Source organism: Cnephaeus nilssonii, assembly GCF_951640355.1.
Source record: "Cnephaeus nilssonii genome assembly, chromosome: 6".
NCBI classification, from domain to species: domain Eukaryota; kingdom Metazoa; phylum Chordata; class Mammalia; order Chiroptera; family Vespertilionidae; genus Cnephaeus; species Cnephaeus nilssonii.
This window is the reverse complement of record NC_137077.1, coordinates 98,625,649-98,646,191: the sequence shown is the minus strand read 5'-3', so window position 1 is coordinate 98,646,191 and position 20,543 is coordinate 98,625,649. Positions and strand designations below refer to the sequence as shown.

Here is a 20,543-nt window from a genome sequence, read left to right as displayed (position 1 = left end):
TAGTTACATGTTCCAGCTTTCTCCTTCTGTAAATTCTGCTGATCAGCTGTAAAACTAAGTTTCTGTCTTCCACCTGTATTCTCCAAGCATTCTGGTTGTGCTTTTGTGTGCAGAAATGCCCATGGAGAGAACTACACAGGGTTTGAGATGCAGAGCCAGAATAAGGATCTCCCATATAACAAAATCCCAAAATACAGAGCTGCAGAGCCAAAAAGGATCACAGAAATTGGTGCATCTATGAAACTTTTCCAAGGACTAGATTCTCAGTGATTCTCAAAATAGCATCACCTGGGAAGTTGTTAGAAATGCAGACTGTTGGGCCCTAGCCCAGACCTCTGGGTCAGAGACTCTGGGGTTGGGGTCCTGCAATCTGTGCTTTATGAAGCCTGCTAACATTTGAGAACCACTGAACTAGAGCACAATTTTCCATAGGGGCCCTGGCTGGGTACCTCAGTTGGTTAGAGTGTTGTCCCAATACGCCAAGGTTGGGGGTTCCATCCCCAGTCAGCACACATACAAGAAGCAACCAATGAAAGTACTTTGTTGTGCCAATGAGTGGAACAACAAATCGATCTCTCTCTCTCTCTCTCTCCCTCTCCCTCTCTCTCCCTCTCCCTCTCTCCCCCTCTTCCTCTCTGTCTGCCTCCCTTCTTCCCTCCCTTCCTTCCTTCCTCTCTGTCTCTAAAATCAATAAATAAAATATTTTTTAAATTTTGATAGGATCCTGAGGCTATTCTCCTTTTTGGAAGTACATCACAGCTCTATTTCAAATTCAATTAAAAATATTTACTTTCATATTTTATACATGAAATTTCTTCTAGCATTTATAGTATTTAAAAGCACAAGAATCCTAGCCTAAAAATCTAATTACATTTTTCTACTCTCCTTCTTAGCAATTAACAGTGGATAAAAATATCTTTTCTTAAAGAGTTTGTCAGTCCGAAGTATTCTCTGCGTTAAATTGTAAGGTATTAGATGACAGAAACTACCTTGTTTCACCTAATTTGGAAACAATATTCAACAACTATATTAACAAAATACTTATACAGAAAAATGAATAGCCAAAGGAAATATCTAGAATAGTTTTAGTGATATGACATACCTATTTGTGCATTACTGATATGGATATGTTTTCTAATTTATTGACAAAATATAGTGAAAAGTTGCTATAGCCAGTAGGAGAATAGCGAGCACTTTTCTGACTCCTGAATATCTTTCATTAATTCAATTTCTGAAACATTCCTTTCCCTACTAATACTTTGATTTTATTCTTGGTCTGGGGAAGTGAGGAACTTGTTCAGGTCAGCATTTGCCAAATGGCATTCCTGTAAGATGTCAATCTATTTCTCAAAGCAAAGGTTTTGGGGTAAATACATCTGGGAAATGCTGTGTTAAAAAATTAACTCAACAGATTCACTTCATGACTTCTTTGAATTTTTAGTAGGTAATATGAACTGTGACTCCCTAGGTAGTTATATCTTACATAGCATTTGCCTTATTTCTGTAATAAAGTATTTTGGGGGAAAAAACAAGAAAGAATTGTTTCTGAGGGCCTTCTGCACTGACATGGAAATATGGCTATATAGAACTCTTCTTTGTAATGGCAATTTACTAGTATGCAAAGAAATGTTCCCTGTCAATGTTGTTTGATGATTACCTTAGTTTGTAAATATGCTATGAACTGATGTTTGATGAAAAGATAGCCCCTGGATATGTGAAATGTATGTCTATTCAGGAAGTTTTTCTGTATTTTAGTTGTAATTCCAGTTTGGTCCTGGGAGCATGTCCATGCAGCATCCACTTACTCCACCGCCATTTTTAATCTTCCTGAAATGTATGTCTAGGTGCATCTCTGCTTTAAGTAATTCTTTTCATGTTTTATAAAAATGTTGCTTCTGGCCCAGCTGGGGTGGCTCAGTGGTTGATCATTGATTTATGAACCAGGAGGTCACAGTTTGATTCCCGGTCAAGGCAGAAGCCTGGTTGTGGGCTTGATCCCCAGTGTGGGGCGTGCAGGAGAATTCTCATCATTTGATGTTTCTATCTCTCTCTCCCTCTTCCTTCTTCTCTGAAATCAATAAAAGTATATTTTTAAAAAATACAACGTTGCTTCTGGACTATAATGTGTTCTAAGCAATTTAATAAATATGTATAATATGAACATGACAAATGGTATTCAAATTAAAATCTTTGTTTAAAATTTTGTTTTTATTTTGATAAAGAAGGCCAATTGATATTTTGACCTTATTGGTGGTAAAGTTATTTCAATTATTAATTTTTTCTGAATGAATATTTATTGAGTATGATGTTAAATAATTTTTGATCAATACTTAAGGCATTAAAAAGTATTAGTTTTCTATTGCTGCAAAATTTATCACAAACAGAGGCTTCAAACATCACCCACATATCAGCTTACAGTTCTGCAGGTTCAAAGTCCAGCTAGGCATAGCCAGATCTCTGCTCAAGGTGCCATGAAGCTGAAATCCAGGTGTTGGCCAAACTTAGCTCCTGTCTGGAGACTGGGGAAAATACACTTTCAAGCATTCATTTTATCGGCAGACTTCAGTTCCTTGCAACCATGTACCTGAGGTCCCCATTCCTTGCATATTGTCAGGAAGCTGTTGCTCTCTGGTCCCAAAGGCTGCTTTCAGATCTTTTCCATCTTCAAGCCAGCAAGAGCATGTCCAGTCTGTCATGTGCTTTGAATCTCTGACTTCCTCTTCTGCCTCCAGTTTTCTCTTTCCAGAGAAAACTCTACTTTTTTTTTAATATATATTTTATTGATTTTTTTACAGAGAGAAAGGGAGAGGGATAGAGAGTTAGAAACATCGATGAGAGAGAAACATCGATCAGCTGCCTCCTGCACACCGCCACTGGGGATGTGCCCGCAACCAAGGTACATGCCCTTTGACCGGAATCGAACCTGGGACCCTTCACTCCACATGCCGACGCTCTATCCACTGAGCCAAACCAGTCAGGGCTAGAAAACTCTACTTTTAATGATTCATTGTGATTAGGTCAGGCTCACCTGGGTAATCTCCCTTTCTTGAAGTCAGCTGTGCCACCTAACAATCACGGGAGTGATATCACATTCACAGAGTCTGCCATATTCAGAGGGGGCAGAGGTGCTACAAGGATGAGTGTCATGTAGTGTTTGTTATCTTAGAATTCTGCCTACTGCAAAGTATAAGATGCATCCCAGTTCTCTAAAGTTAAAAAATTAGTTAGGAGATAGACAATATAAATGTTTGTCTAGGTGCATCTCTGCTTTAAGTGATTTTAAATTTTAAAATGAAAAACACAGAAAGTGTTTCAGTAGTTTATAGAGTGACATCAGTGGGATCAACTGGTTAGAAAAGTTACATGGAGTATTTTTAAAAATTATACTAGGCCCCTGAGGGATAATAATAGCAATGGCTAACATTTATTGAGTTATAAGTCCTGGTTACTGATCTGTTTACATTTATTATCTCATTTGATCTTTACACCTACTACAATTATTCCAATTTTGCAATTGAGGAAACAGAAGTTTAGAGAGGTGAAAACTGGCAAGTGGCAAAACCAGAAGCAATGCCAAGCCAATGGGTTCCTTGTTACCAATCATGTAACAAACCTTTGTAAGGTCATTGCCCTGAGCCAGGTATTTTGCTAGGTGCTGTTAATACAAAAGTAAGATCCAATTCCTGCCTCCAGGAAGTAATGATAAAAGAGAGGGTCCAGGAAACAAATCAAGGCCCTGGGTTTTGTAGAGTTTAATAACAGTACAATGGCCTCACAAAATAAAACATGATCAATTTGGCTTCATTGGGTAACTAAGGGCTTCTCGGAGGAGGTGACACTTGTGCTAGATCTGAAAAATGAGTAATTCTCCAAGAGAATGTGGAGGGTTGGGATGGACAAGAAGAAATTCCAGATATAGGCAAAGGCAAGGAAGAATGAAGCCATGTGACCTAGGTAGGAAAAGGCTGGTATACCCTGGGTAACGGGGATAAATAAGAGACGAGGCTGCAAAAGAAGCCAGGGATCCAATCATCAGTGGATCTGTACAACATAATGGCCCATTTGGATTTATCCCATAGGTAGGGGATCCACTGAGCTGTTTTAAGCAGGAGAATAACATGGACAGAGTTGTACCCAAAAAGGTCATTTTAGCATTAGCATGGAGGGTGTATTTGAGAAGAACAGGAGTAGTGCAAGGAGGCCAGTTAGAAGACTACCATTACAATCTAGGTGAGCAATATCGAGGGCCTGTGGTGAGAGGCAAAGCAGACGAATGTGAGGGACCCATAGAAAGAGAGAGAGAGATGAGATCTGGTGACTGGTTAGGTGAAAGGCATGAACAAAAAAGATGATTTAGGATCACTCCCAGGTCTGTTTTGGCTTGTTTGAATGATGGCACCATTGACTGGCATAAGGAGGGGAAAGTAAATTCAGTATTGCCTAAATTAAGTTTGAGTCATCTGTATTACATCCAAGTGTTGACATCTGAACCCACGTGCAGATATCTGTTGTAGAGTTATGATGGGCATGTGCCCAGCATATCAGAGCATTTTGTGTGCGGTGACTTTCTAAAGCAGTTGATTCTAGGGAGATAGGAGGAAAACAGGAGGGACAGTGGAAGAGGTTTTCTAGAGCAAAGGAAAAATGACTAGAGAGCCCCAAAGGATGGGGTAGGTCGGGAGACAATGGAATACAGATGAAAAGAGTGTTGCCATGTGGTTTTCCAGTGGTGACCTCAGCACAAAGTGATGCAGGGACTGTGCCCAAGAGGTGAGCACACTGTCCACTGTGAGGTCACTTCTGTGTGGTCCTGAAGCTCTTCCTTGGGTTTAGGAATTTGATTTATTTTGTTTGGTAATTATTATTGTTGGAGTGGACGTGGCTTCATTTCTCAGCAGTGGCCCCTCCTTAACCAAGCTCAGCAAGACTGAGTCACCCATGTAGACAATGCATTGACTTGCAGGGGAAACTACAATAGCAGCCGGCCTGGCTGACCAGGGCCCATTCGTGGGAACTGAGCTGCTAGGAAGCTGCTCTGGGATCATGTCTTAGTGAAAGGGTTGATGGCGGACTACAATGTTCACTGGTGTCAGAGCCAGACTATCAGTCCCCCTATCAACAGACATGGCTAGATATTCTGGTTAACTTGACAGATGGTTGTTGTCCACTGCTTCTTGTTCCTGAGCTTTCTTTAGCCAGCCTTCTAGTCATACTTTTTCTCTAAACCAGCTTCCTCGTTTGCTTCTACTTGCCAAATGACAATCACTTTTTTTCCTTTAAATTTTTTAATGGCCAGGAAAAGGTATAGAATAACTGCCAAGTCACATAAATTAACTTTTCTGTTAATGTTTGTGATCCCTGAAAGAACTATCAGTCTATACAAACCACGTGTGAGTTTTCATGCATCATTGTCTTCGCATGTGACTGAGAGTGGGCCATGGACCCTTCTTTACATGGTCCAGAAGGAAAGGCGGCTGCCATGTTCCGAGGCTTCAGATCTCCTTCTGCCTCAGAGTTGGGCTCTGGTCTGGATCTTGAGTGATAGGGGTTACCTGGTAATGGTCCGTCTGTTTTCACTTTGGTGACCTTGGTCAGCTCTCCCAGGTCAGGTCACACCCGGCCCAGCTGGTTCAGCACACACACTTTTTAAATCCTCACCCGAGGATATTTTTTCCCCATTGAATTTTAGAGCGAGTGGAAGGGAGGGGGAGAGACAGAGAGAGAGAGAAACGTCGATGTGATGAGAGATACATCAATTGGTTGCCTCCCACATGTGTCCTACCAGAGCCCGGGGAACGGACCTGCAACCAAGGTATGTATATGCCCTTGACTGGAATTGAACGCAGGACCCTTCAGTTCACTTGACAACGCTCTATCCACTGAGCCAAACCAGCCAGGGCTAGCACACACTCTTAAAACTGCCTGCCCTTTACAACAGCAACAAAATAGCTGCAGGACGAAATAAGCCCAGCAGGTCCAGCATTCTGTAAAAGACTTTCACGGTGACATTTGATCTGCCTGAAGAACCCAGAAGCACTTGTTGACAAGCTTGCCTTCCTCTGAACACTACTGCGGGTCTTTCTGTTCCCAGCGGCACAGCATGAACTCCTTGTTGGGTCTGTTGCACTGAGCTCCGTAGTGGTGGGTGCAGCTTTCAGCACAGCAGAACCGACCTTCACCTCCTGCACTTTCAGATCCTCCAAAGTGGGCAGCTCTGCTGTCTCCGGCATGGTGGTGGTGGCCCCAACCAGGACGAGGCACCTGCAGCCACATCACCCCCATCTCTTACAATCACTTTTTATTACTATTTTTGAAGTTACAAATATACCTTTATTCACCAATCGTTTTTGTGTTGTTTTTTTTGTTGTTGTTTGTTTGTTTGTTTGTTTTTGGTTAATCCTCACCTGAGGTATTTTTTCATTGATTTGAGAGTGGAAGAGAGAGGGAAAGATAGAGAAACATCGATGTGAAAGAAACACAATTGGTTGCCTCCTGCATGCGCCCTGACCAGGGCCCAGGCTGGGGAGGAGCCTGAATCAAGGTCCACAGGCCAACGCTCTATCCACTGAGTCAAACTGGCTAGGGCCTACAATCACTTTTTAAATCCTACTTCCCTGATATTGCTCCCAGGTTTTGGTTGGAGCTTTGGGTCGCCCCCAGCTCCTACGGAGCAGGCCCTTTCTTCATTTACACATACTGGTTACATTCATGTGTAGAGCTTTAACTATGTAAATTGTGGATGACTACTTTCCAGGTTTTAAGGGGCAGGCCACAGTCACTCCTTGTGAAGAAGAGTCAGAGAGGTTGGACAAGAGGGTAGGCTAAATGTAAAAGTTCTTGCAAATCTGGCTGAGGATGTGAATCCCAGGGAGGCCCTGGAGGTATGGGTTTGGGCAACTAATCTGGGACTGAGTGTCAACTGCATTATACTAAGAATTGGCCAGTCCAGTGAAGAAGATGAGGCAGTGGAGGTAATGGACTCTGCAAGACCAGGACTGAAATGGTAACGAAGTGTGGAAAGGAAATGCTGTGTTGAACAGTCATTTCAAAGAGAGAAGCAACAAGCCCAGATGACTGACTGATGAGCTACAGCAGATGAAGATGAAGTACACAATGAGGTACTCTTTTTCTTTAGTTCTATGATTGCTATTGGCAGTACTTAGGTATCCTATATAATAAAGAGCTAATATGCTAATTAGACCAGACAGCCGAATGTCTTTCCGGATAACCTTCCGGACAAAGCAGGGGCTGCGAGGTCCAAGGCAAGAACAACCTTCCTGAATGACCAGTGGGCAGGGGGTGGGGCCAGCGAGCCTGTGCCACCAGGCCAGCCATGGCGGTCCCGGCACCCCTCCTTCTGCAGAGGCAGTGGGAGAGGCGATGGTGCACACCTTCCACAGAGGCAGCAGGAGAGGGGGCTGCACGGTCCCGGCGCCTCCGCAGAGATGGGACAGGGCACAACCACAGAGCCTCAAACTCCCACAGCCTCTCCCCTGGCCGGCCTGGCCCCAATCGGACCTCCCACCAGTGGGCGGGGGGTGAGATCAGTGCTAAGGAGCAGCAAGCCAGCTTCTGGTTGAATGGTGCTCCCCCCACCTCCTGCTCAGCCAGAAGCCAGGCAAACAGCTGGTGAGCGCAGCGGCGGTGGTGGGAGCCTCTCCCGCCTCCGCAGCAGGCAGGCAGTAAGGAGCGAGGGGTCCTGGACTGCAAGAGCCCCGGACTTCGAGAGGGATGTCTGAGTGCTGGCTCAGGCGGACATCCCCCAAGGGGTCCCAGACTGCGAGAGGGCTCAGGCCAGGCTGAGGGATGCCCCCCCCCGACCCACTGCATGAATTTCATGCACCGAGCCTCTAGTTTTATTAATATTATGCCTTGTTTTAGATGTATGTCTAGGAGCACTACATATTTGTAAAGCTTGACTATTTCAGTCTGGCACTCCTACCCTGGTTTACTGGATACATTTAATAGAATGAGCAACTTCTTAGAAATTCCAACCTGTAGTCTAATCCAGACTATTTTCCTTTGTCATATCTCCTAGGAAGAAATGTTTGATATAAGCAGAATAAGGAATAGAGTTCTGAGAGAAACTCAGGCTTATGGGGAGAACTGACCTCTCGATCAGTAAGCTTTTATTAAGCACTTACTATATATTTGAGGTTGTGTGAGGTGCTATGGAGACCATGAAACCTGTATAACAGCTCCTTTTCGGAGGACTTGAATGGCTTTCTCAGGAGCTGGGTTTTCCTGTAAGAAACAACCAGCAGGAAGAGTGTATGTGAGGTGCTAGGCTGGTCCATGGCAATAGGTGGTATTTGCATACAAGCTGAGCAATGGGCCTCTGGAAGCCATCCCAGAGGACAAAACTCTCTTAGCTTGAAGGCTATGATGCAGGCAAAAAGGCAAACTAGGGCCATTATGTTTAGTTAGAGTCCAGAGGGATTCATCTTTTCTTCCCCCCCCCCCCCCCCGAGAGGTTTATTCTTTTAAAACACTTTTATGTGTATTAATCTCATTTTAGCCTTGACACAATCCAGCAAGGGAGGCAAGGTGAGAATTATAAAGGGGGAAAGGATTTGTGAGAGATTTATGATGTTGAAACAGTAGGACTTTATGACCAATTAATCTTCTGCTGGAGGGTGGGGGAAGCATTGAGGATGGCTCCCACCCCACTCACTCACTCGCTTATTAAATCACCTGTGCAGCAAATACTTCTTGAGGGTCCATTATGTGTCTCATCTGTGCCCTGGTGCCAGAGTGCCACATTCCTGGCTGAGGCTACCAAGTAGCTCATAGTGCCATTGCCTCTGACAAGAAACAGTGGAGGAGAGCATCTGGTGCTGACTGCCCTTCAGTTCCCAGCTGCCTGTGAGACACCAAGGTGAAATTGACCACTAGATAATTATATAGAAACTAGAGGCCTGGCCCACAAAATTCATGTGCGGGTATGGTCCCTAGGCCTGGCCTGTGATCAGGGTCATCTTCTCCAACTGCCCGCAGCCGGCCCCACCCCCCCCCACCACCCACCCCCGGTTCCCCATTCCCCATCAGGTGATCGGTGCCTGATGGCCAGGGAAAGAGACCAAGAGATGGTCAGCGCACCTCATAGTGACTAGTCCAGCGATCATTCTGGTCGTTCTGCTGTAAGGGTCAATCTGCATATCACCCTTTTATTATATAGCATAGAGGCCTGGTGCATGGGTGGGGGCCTGCTGGCCTGCCCTGAAGGGGGCCCCGGATCAGGGTGGGGCTGGCCTGGGTGAGGGGCCACTGGGGGTTTGCAGGCCCACCATGCCACCAATTGAGGTGGGGTCCCCACTGGGGGGTGGGGCGAGCCTGGGCTTGGGGCCGCCAAGGGTTTGCAGGCCGGCCACGCCCCCGGCTTTGTCAGGAATGATGTCTGGAATGACATCGGAAGATGTCCAGTCTATCTGGTCGAATTAACATATTACCCTTTTATTAGTATAGATGTTTGGCTTTTGCAGGACAGAGGTCTGGGATCTAAAATAGATTTGGAAATGATTAGCTTACAGGTGAGAGTTAAGATCTGGAGTGGGTGAGATGTCCTGGGGAAATCCTAGTTAAAACATTTAACAATCCCGAACTTCAGTTTCTTTCTGTGGGAAATGAAGATATCTACATCAGGGATTATCTTAGATCAGTGGTCGGCAAACTGCGGCTCGAGAGCCTATGTGGCTCGCGAGCCACGGTTTGCCGCTCTGTTGACTAATGAGTTTGCCAACCACTGTCATATACTACCCTTTACCTCTTTGCACACAATATGCCACAATTGCCTAATCCTCACAGCTTCCAACTACACGGTAACATTTAGTCTAGCAGTGGTCATCAAACTCATTAGTCAATAGAGCGGCAAACTGCAGCTTGCGAGCCGCATGTGGCTCGCGAGCCGCAGTTTGCCGACCACTGTCTTAGATCAAATGAATGTGAACAGACCTGAAAAACAGCAGAGCATTAGATAAACTGAAAATACTATTACTGGTATTTCATCACTATAGTATCAGCATCTTCTCTAACCAAACAGCTTAGCAGGTTCCTCAAAAAGACCAAAATTTTACATTAATATTCCTCCATTATCTCATTATCATTCCCCCTTTCCCAAGGAAAGGCAAGAGCTAAATAGAAATAAGCCTTGATATCTAGGCTTTGAGAAGAAATTGAGAATTTTTTTTTTTTTAATCCTCACCCGAGGATATTTTTCCATTGATTTTTAGAGAGTGGAAGAGAGGGAAAGACAGAAATATCAATATGAGAGAAACACATAAATTGGTTGCCTTGCCCTCACCGGTGTGGCTCAGTGGATAGAGCATCGGCCTGCGGACTAAAGGGTCCCGGGTTCGATTCTGGTCAAGGGCATGTACCTTGGTTGCGGGCACATCCCCAGTGGGGGGTGTGCAGGAGGCAGCTGATCGATGTTTCTCTCTCATCGATGTTTCTAACTCTCTATCCCTCTCCCTTCCTCTCTGTAAAAAAAAAATCAATAAAATATATATATATATAAAAAAAAATTGGTTGCCTCCTGCACGCGCCTCAACTAGGGCCTGGGGCCAGGGAGGATCCTGCAACCAAGGTACGTGCCCTTGACCAGAATCAAACCTGGGACCCTTCAGTCTGCAGGCCGACGCTCTATCCACTGAGCAAAACTGGCTAGGGCAAAATTGAGAATATTAGACTAATTCAACAATGTGTCTTAGATGTGAAAGTGTGTATAACAGGAACTTAGGCAGGACATTTGTGCTGTTTGCAGCTTGACTTATAAAAACATTAATAGCCAATATTTTCCCCCAGATATTCTGACCATTGAAAAGTGAGGGGAGGGGAAATTTAGAAAAATTTGAGAGAAAAATTCAAGTTATGGTCAGGAAACCCCCTAATTGTCAAAACGAAAGGCAGGGGGGAAAGCCAGGATACCTTTAGAAAAATATTCAAAGCAAAGTTGGAGGATGCCAAATTTAGGAGCACTGTTTTGATTGAGTAAAAGTATGAAATAGGTGACAAAAAATGTTGTTGTTGTTTTTTAAGATCTGTTTTTGTGTGTGTCATTTTCAGTTTCATAAGGTTATGGATTAAAAACAACTTTCTTAGATTCATCTTTCCAACTCCAGGTTAGAACCTGGCCAGAAGGGTTAAGGAACACATTTCTGCTCACTTTTCAGTTTTTAATACAGTGTTATAGGGAAGCCATGGCTTAGTGCCCATCCAGTCAACCCATGGCATTTTCTGGCTTTTATTAATTGACTAGAGGCCCGGTGCACGAAATTCGTGCATGGGGGTGTGTGTCCCTCAGTCCAGCCTGCACCCTCTCCAATCTGGGACCCCTCGAGGGATGTCCGACTGCCCATTTAGGCCCGAGATCGGGCCTACCAGGATCGGGCCTAAACGGGCAGTCGGACATCCCTCTCACAATCCAGGACTGCTGGCTCCCAACTGCTCACCTGCCTGCCTTCCTGATTGCCCCTAACCGCTTCTGCCTGCCAGCCTGATCACCCCCTAACCACTCCCCTGCCAGCCTGAATGATGCCTAACTGCTCCCCTGCCAGCCTAATTGCCCCTAACTGCCCTCCCCTGCAGGCCTGGTCACCCCTAACTGCCCTCCCCTGCAGGTCTGGTCCCCCCCAACTGCCCTCCCCTGCTGGCCTGATTGCCCACAACTTCCCTCCCTTGCAAGCCTGGTCCCACCCAACTGCCCTCCCCTGCTGGCCATCTTGTGGCGGCCATCTTGTGTTGGAATGATGGTCAATTTGCATATTACTCTTTTATTAGATAGGATGACTGGATGCGTAGGTGTGTTTAGTGTGCAAGTAGCCTCCATGTCTCAGAAGTTAAACAGGGGAGGCAGACGGGACACTTAGTTCTAGAAATTTGCTTACCAGGATACAGTAAATCAATTCAGGTTGAGGTCAGTCAAATACTATATATCCTTAGCACAGTACGTGGATGATTCTGGGAATGTGCCTTCTCCTCAGCCAGGGCCGGCTTCCTCTCCCTCCATAGTCTTCACAGCTGAGGAGAACGTGCCCTTCAGTCCAGGAGCCAGAAAGAAAATTGGCAGCAGATCTTAACTGCTTCCACCCCAGAAGCTACCCTTTTTCCCTCTCTGTCCTCCGGGGTTTGGAATCTTTCACCATTCAAAGGCTCCATCCTGCCTGACAAGTTCCCTGTGCTCCCACCTGGAAGGGGTTAGGGAAAAGCCAAAGCCCCGGGGTGCAGCTTTGCCCCCCTTCTTATCTTTCCCTGATTTCCCTGGCTTTCCTCTCTCCCTTTCAGCCAGTTTGGGATGTCATTGGAGACTGTTTCCTTGTCTCCTCCAATCTGTCTCCTTCCTGTCTTCAGATTACTTCCCTGAGAGGATGGGGCTGAGTGACGAAAGAGGTGGGATAAAAAAAGGCAAGCTTGAGGCCCTGGCTCAGTTGGTTGGGTGTCATGTCCACCTAAAGGTTGCAGGTTCAATTCCTGGTCAGGGCACATGCCCGGGTTTCAGGTTCAATCCCTGGTAGGGGGTCTACAGGAGGCAGCCACGCAATGTTTCACTCTCACATTAATGTTTCTCTCTCTCCCTCTTCCTTCTTCTTTCTCTAAAAATCAATTTTAAAATCTTTTATTTTTCAAAGACAAGCTTGACTATGAAACGATGGTGCTCATTGAGAGGATTAGGGATGCAGTGATGGCTGCATGCTAATCCGGTAAGCAAGAGTGTAGATGAGAGTTGATAACTGTTGAAGGTGGACAGTGGGGACACAGGGTTTCATTACAAGCTTCTCTCTGCTTTTGCATGTTTGTGATTTTTCATAATAAAAAGGTGAAAAAATAAAATAGTTGTGATTTAAAAATACTGTGAATTTATAGTAATACTTCCATTTTTGCCAGTTAATGTGAATAAACACATACTACTTACCAATGTAAAAAAAAATGCAGGAACTGTTCTGTGAGAACATTGCTGGTTTGGATCTTCTCTTCCTTCCCACCCCAATTCCAGTCTTGGGCAGAGTTATCTGATACTTTCCCTCCCTGGTTTTAATCAGAATTACACTACAACTTCCTTGCTGCTGTCTGAGATGCTTGCAAGACCAGCACCTTCCTTTCTCTCTGTTACGAATTTGAAAGGGTAACCCTTATTGTAAGGCAGTTGTCATTCAAATCTAAGGGGAACCTTTCCTTGGCTTCAGCTCTGCTTCCACCCCAGCTCTGACTCTGCTGGTGGAGTTGCTGGTGGTCCTTCTTGTCCTTAAATTCTCCCCTTGGGCCTCTCCAAATTAAATAATCCTTTTTTGTCCAACTTTTTTTCAGGTCTCTGATGTTTGACAAAGAAGTGTCTAGAGCTTCTCTAGCATTGAGAGGGTGCTTAGCAATATTAAGCATGCAAAACAAGTTTCAGATATAAAATTATTTTCAGTGGAGACCACTGTGATTGAGAAACTTGAAGACAAGTAACTTTATGAGTCAAAAGATAAGGAACCACTAGCAAGAACTGCAAATGTTTGGAGCAATTCAGCTCAGCTTCCTAAATGTCTCCTTGAGGCACTCCATTCCACCTTCTTAGTGGCCCTGCATTTTCTTCAGGATAAGGTCACCGGAGATTGGACTCCACCTCTCTCTCCATGGGTATCTCAAGGTTCCTTTTCTGGAAGTTGTCCATGAGGCCTCAAAATCATACTGATTTACCCATTTATCACATTTGCAGTACCTGGGCTCAGCACCTAGTAGGTCCCCCAAAGAAAGCCTACCAGCATCAGTTACCCTGTAGAATGGTGGCAGCCCCAAATAAAGACAGCTAATCAAACAAACCCTTAGGCTGGCAACAAAAATGTTACTTTTCTAATAGTAGAGGCATATTCTTTCTAAAAGGTATTGATTGGACAGCACATAATGATTTGATTGAGTGAGTGCTCACTAGGAGCCAGCCACCATGCTAAACCCTTCACCACCTTCACCTCCTTTACTTTTATCCTAGACCTCTCCCTGTCCTTCACCTCACCACCCACAGCCCATCAAATCAGGTAAGAGTATGGACTCTGAAGCCAGTCTGCCTTGTTTTTTAGCTTATTAGTGAGGTAGACCTCTTGTGCCTTAGTCCCCATTCCTGTAAAATGTGTATGATAACCATAATTTTTTATGAAATTGTAAGGACTTAAAGAGTTACTGTATGTTAAGCTTTTAGAACAGTGCCTTGCATATAAAGGTTAAACAACCGTTAGCTATTGATGTCATTATTTCAAGAGACTCAAATGTTCCAGATTTTGTGTGTTTTAAAATATTTTCTATAGTTTTTTTTACAGTTCATTTTTAGACTTTTAAGACTTTTTGTAAATCAACTAACTTCTCTTTATTGAAATCACAGGGTTACCATAATTAATCCTATCGAATGGTTGTCTTTCAGCATTCTTTTCTAAGAAACCTGACAAGGGAGAATAGTTATGTTACATTCCTCTCTGTAGAAAGTAATCACGAATCTATGCTGACATTGAGAGAACATCATCAAGGTTTAGTACTAACCAAAAATGAAAGTTTTATGTACATACTGTATACTCCATATAGCACCATAATCCATATAAGTGAATTTTTTAATTACACATGTAATACTACATATATTTATAATTTTAAAATCCTCTTACCTAGATTATGATGATGGTTGCACAAACCTGCCTTTACACAAGTGAATATCCCATATAATAAAAGCCTAGTGAAGTGCACCGGGCCTCTAGTTATAGTATATAGACACACACATACAGTATGTGCATTATGTCTCAATAAAGCTATTTTTAAAATACTATACTATAAGGTATTCTATGTAAGTAAACAGAAGAGTTTTGGAAGAAAATACATTAAACTGTCAACAGTGATTATTGTAAGGGGAGAACTGAGATGTATGTGGCAAGTATTCATGAGGATCACTGAGTTTTTATTCTATACTAGAGGCCCGGTGCACGAAATTTGTGCACAGGAGGCGGAGGGTCCCTTCAGCCCAGCCTGCACCCTCTTCAATCCGGGACCCCTTGGGGGATGTCCGACTGCCTGGGCCTAAACCGGCAGTCAGACATCCCTCTTATAATCTTGGACTGCTGGCTCCTAACTGCTCACCTGCCTGCCTGCCTGATTGCCCCTCACTGCCCCCCCTGCCAGCCTGGCTACCCCTAACTGCCCCCCTCTGCCAGCCTGGTCACCACTAACTGCCCCCCCCCCCGCCTGCTGGTCTGGTCGCCCCCAACTACACCCCCGGCCGGCCTAGTTGCCCCACGCAACCTGTTTGGTTGTCCGTTTGGTTGTTTTGGTTGCGACAGCCGCTTAGGCTTTTATATATATACTAGAGGCCTGTTTGCATGAAGAGATTCATACAATAGGCCTTTCTTCCCTTGGCTTCCTGCACTGGTCTTCCTCTGGCACCCGGGACCCAGGCCTTCGCTCCGGCCAGAGTCTGTCTTCTTTGTCTTTGCTGCAGGCTCCGGCCAGAGTCTGCCGCTTTCATCTTTGCTGCAGACTCCGGCCGGAGTCTGCCATCTTTGTCTTCACTGCTTTGTTGCAGACTCCAGCTGGAGTCTGCCATCTTTGTCTTTGCTGCAGACTCTAGCCAGAGTCTGCCATCTTTGCTGCAGACTCCAACCAGAGTCTGCCATCTTCATCTTTGCTGCAGACTCTGGCCAGAGTCTATCTTTGTCTTTGCTGCTTCGCTGCAGATTCTGGCTGGAGTCTGCCATCTTCGTCTTTGCTGCAGACCCCAGCTGGAGTCTGCCGTCTTCATCTTTGCTGCAGACCACAGCTGGAGTCTGCAGTCTTTGTCTTCGCTGCAGCTGTAGTGCTGCTCCTGTAGATCCCTTCGCCCCCGCCCTACCTCTCATAGCAGGCGTCCTGACCCACCCGGCCATTTCGCGCCTGGAGAAGCTGGGTGGCCACCATCTTTGTCCTTCTAATTTGCATATGCCCTCCTGATTGGCTGGTGGGCATAGTGCAGTGATGGTCAATTTGCATGTTTCTCTTTTGTTAGTGTAGATAGATGTGTCTGTAGCTGACTGCTTTACAATGTGCAAGATTGTTGTATTATTATATATTTTTGGTCTGTTTTATTCACTACTGTAACTTTGACACCTAGTTCAGTGCCTACATGTAACACAGATTCAGTAAATATTTGTCAAATGAATGGATAAATAAGTTACATTTTAAATGTAACAAAACAAATAGTGAGTACAATAAGTTGGTAAGTTTGTGTATGGCACTCTCAAACTTGCTAATTTTTCAAATCCATTTATTTCCAAAATCAATTTATGGAAGAGATGATTTTCAGCAATTAGAGAATTATTCTTGGAATCTTCTGAATAGGTCTTGGCTTTAAAAATTCAGGCTCTGGAGTTGATTTTTGACTGCAAATTTGATTACTAAAGGAGTTTCCACAGTATTTCTTTTATTCAGTTTGTTATAAGCATATAGAATAATTTATTTTTCTTACTAATATAAGAAAATGAGATGCTCTAACTGAGGAACTGTGTTAAATGGTAATCTACTTAATATTTGGTATTGCCTTAAAATTACCTGATTGAAGTCTTTTGAAAAAGTAGTGGAAGTGAGTCTATTGGTAGATTTCAATCTAGGTTAAAGTCTGTGTTTGAACTTCCCCCTCCCTAATAAGCTTGTTTTATTTATATTAACTTATTTATTTAAATTGAATTTTTAGAGAGGGATGAAGAGAGAGAGAAACATCAATGTGAGAGAGAAGCATCAATATGTTGTCTCTGGTATGCACCCTAACTGGGGATTGAGCCCACAACCTTGTGCCCTGACCGGGAATTGAACCCAAGACCTTCTGGTGCACAGGACAATGCTCCAACCAACTGAGCCACACCAGCCAGGGCTATATTAGTGTTTAAACATGCTTACTAATCCTGTTACAACTATTTACAATATTGGACATTACTTATCTTGCTGTTTGCTGAAATGGAAGTTACTTGTATTTTTTATTTAATGCATTCATAAATATATAAAGTAATAATGTCTTGATTTTAATCTCATCTTTCCTCTAAAATAGTAGTTCTTACTAGTAAACCTTTTGGCCATAAACCCCTTAAGGATTTGATGAAAGTGATGAATCTTTGCACTAGAAAAACATACACATTTGCAGATGATCCCAAACCTCGAGTAAATAACTCTTGTTTCAGATTATTAAGATACATGAAGATGTCCATAGATATGCTCACACCCATAGTTTACTAGGTGTACCAGTTAATAATGCAGATTTTTTTCAATAGATGAAGTTACACATGTGTTGATATATATATAATTTGATATGTATGCTATTTTGTTGTATTGACAGCAAGCTTCAAAACTTCATATGTCAAATTTGCTGAAGGTGTTGATATTGTAGATATTTTTAATGTTGAATTTTGTGCCAAAAAAAGAGCATTTGCAGGAAGTTTTAATTCATTACTTTATTTTGAAGAAAAAGTTATCGTATACTTTGGGAAGCTTATGGTGAACATGCTCCATCTCAAGATACTTGTGAACACTGGTTTACATGCTTTAAAAGTGATGATTTCACTGTGAAAGACAAAGAACATTCAAGTCAACCAAAAAAGTTTGAAGACCAACAATTACAAGGATTATTGGATGAAGAAGCGTGTCAAATTCAAAAACAACTTGCAGAAAGATTAAACGTTGCTCAGCAAACAATTTCTGATCATTTACAAGCAATGGGAAAGACTTTAAAGGAAGGAAAATGAACTGAATGAAAGACATCAACTGAACAAAAGACAAATGGAAAACCGAAAAGTCATCAGCAAAATGTTGCTTCAACGGCATGAAAGAAAGTCTTTTTTGCATCAAATTTTGATTGGTGATGAAAAGTGGACTTATTTTGAGAATCCCAAATGCACAAAATCATGGGATGATCCAGGTCAACCATCAACATCGACTGCAAGGCCAAATTGCTTCTGAAAGAAGACAATGCTCTGCATTTGGTGGGATCAGGAAGGTGTGGTGTATTATGAGCTTCTAAAACCAGGTGAAACAATTAATACTGATGGCTACCGACAACAAACAATCAATTTGAACCATGCTTTGATTGTGAAACTACCAGAATGGGCCAGAAGACACAGCAAAGTAATTTTGCTTCATGATAATGCACCATCACACACTTCAAAACCAGTTAAAGACACATTAAAAGATCTTGCCTGGGAAGTATTAACCCATCCACTATATTCACCAGACCTTGCTCCTTCAGATTACCACTTGTTCCAATGGATGGCACACACACTTTCTGAGCAGCACTTCAAAACATACGAAGAAGTGGAAAATTGGGTCTCTGAATGGTTTGCCTCAAAACAAGAAAAGTTCTATTGGGACAGTATCCACAAATTACCTGAAAGATGGGAAAATGTGTAGCTAGGGATGGACATTACTTTGAATAAAGCACTTTTGATGTTTCTCTTGAAATTATCATGTTTTCTGTGATTACAAACCCACATTATTAGCCTGTACAACTAATACATATATCTACACTAATAAAAGAGAACTATGCAAATTTACCGTACCTCTGCGACACCCATCGGTCAATCAGAAGTGAGTATGCAAATTAACCCATCAAAGATGCAGGTTAATTTGCATACTCAGGCACGGAGTCGCCAGGCGGGGTGGGACGCCTGCTAAGAGGGGGAGGGCAGCGGGCAGAGGGAGCTACAGGAGTGGTGCTCCAGCCAGGAGCGAAGACTTGCAGGCTCCCGGGTGGCCGGGAGCGAAACCAGGGGAAGGAAGGCCTATTCTTGCATGAATCTTCATGCAACGGGCCTCTAGTATATATATATATTTAACTTAAAAGCATGTAATTTGACAAAGGCTCCTAGATTTTGTATTGATGGTGACTTTCACATTTAACCTGTGGCCATTCAAGCAATCAAATTCCTTTAATTAGAATATCATACTCACTCTAGCAGATTTGGCTCAGTAGATAGATAAAGCATCAGCCTGCGGACTGAAGTTCCATTCCAGTCAAGAGCACATGTCCAGGTTGCTGGCTCAATCCCCAATATGGGGCATGCAGGAGGCAGATGATCAATGATTCTCTTTCATCATTGATGTTTCTATCTCTCTTTCCCTCTCCCTTCCTCTCTGAAATCAATAAAAATATATTTTTTAAAAAGAATATTATACTCATTTCTGTAGGTTAGAAAGACTCTTGAATGATTGGCAGACCGACTTCATATTCACATTAACCAAACTCTAGTGGTTTGTGGCAGAGTTTCATTTTGTTTAAGTGAAGTTGTTACTGGACAGGAACAGCCCAGAGTGGGTCTGCCTAGGGCTGGCCAGTAATATGGGTTCTTGACTTTGTGCAGGAAAGATTTCACAATACTAGTCCAGGTGATTTTGAGAGTATGTGGTGTTTTTGTTGTTGTTGTTTTTTGTAACATATTTTTATTGATTTCAGAGAGGAAGGGAGAGGGTGAGAGAGAAACATGAATGAGAGAGAATCATTGACCAGCTGCTTCCTGCATGCCCCACATTGGGGACTGACCCCAGAACCTGGGTATATGTCCAGACTGGGAATCGAGCCATGACCTCCGGGTTCATAGGTTGGCACTCAATTACTGAGTTACGCCAGCTGGGCAAGAGCATGTTTATTAAAGATGGGGACAGTGAAATAAGGAAGGGCTTAGGATAGGAGAGAGCCAAGGCAGGGCTACTTTGGCTCACTGGAAAGTCAGAGCAGAGGGGGCCTTGGTGATATGTTTAGGGGGATAGCTCCAGACGGGCTGCTGCTGCCCATTGCTCCCCTGGTTGCAAGTCTTATGGGGATCCTTAGAGTTTAGGAGATGTGTACCCTGTCAGTGTGGCTCAGTGGTTGAACATCATCCCATGAACCAGGAGGTTATGGTTCAATTCCCAGTCAGGGTACATGTCCAGGTTGCAGTCTCCATCCCCAGTAGGGGACATGCAGGAGGCAGCTGATCCACGATTTTCTCTCATCGTTGATGTTTCTATCCCTCTCTCTCCCCCTCCCTTCCTCTCTTTGAAATCAATAGGAAAACATATGTTTTAAAGAAGAAGAAGAGGGGGAAGGAAAAAGTGTTGGCAGGCTGCTAGGAGGGAGAACACACCCTCATTGCTTGTCTTGAGGGTTTTAAAGACTGGGAGTTCAGGGGAAGGGGAACATCTCAATAAGCTTTATTCTGATGCTCCAAAAGAGATTGATTCCCTTAACTTCATCTGTCCTTGGGTGTGGTTGGCGCAAAAGGCATGAATTGGATTTCTATTATCTATCACCCTAACTAGGGTGTTTTAAGTTATTTACCCTCTGGTTGGGGAGAAGAAATGTAAACCATTTACTCTTAAGTTACAGATGATAGGATTTTGTGATTTACTAGATAGCTGTAACCTGCTTGACCTTTTTTTTAAAAAAATAAATTGATCCACACAGTATATAACATTTTTGTGATTTGGCTTCTTTTATTTTTATTATTATTTTTTTAATTTGGCTTCTTTAAAAAAATTTTTTTAATTCATTTCAGAGAGGAAGGGAGAGGGAGAGAGAGATAGAAACATCAATT

The 20,543-nt window shown here is 43.4% G+C and overlaps 1 pseudogene across 1 annotated transcript; it reads right to left on the bottom strand.

The window, feature by feature from the left end:
* Positions 1–5,449: 5,449 nt before the first annotated feature.
* LOC307102252 (NADH dehydrogenase [ubiquinone] 1 alpha subcomplex subunit 8-like) lies at positions 5,450–6,230 on the bottom strand (annotated as a pseudogene). The gene is made up of 2 exons: positions 5,907–6,230; positions 5,450–5,642 (listed from the first exon to the last, which is right to left on the bottom strand). The product of its transcript is annotated as an NADH dehydrogenase [ubiquinone] 1 alpha subcomplex subunit 8-like (transcript).
* Between the last annotated feature and the right edge of the window lie 14,313 nt (positions 6,231–20,543).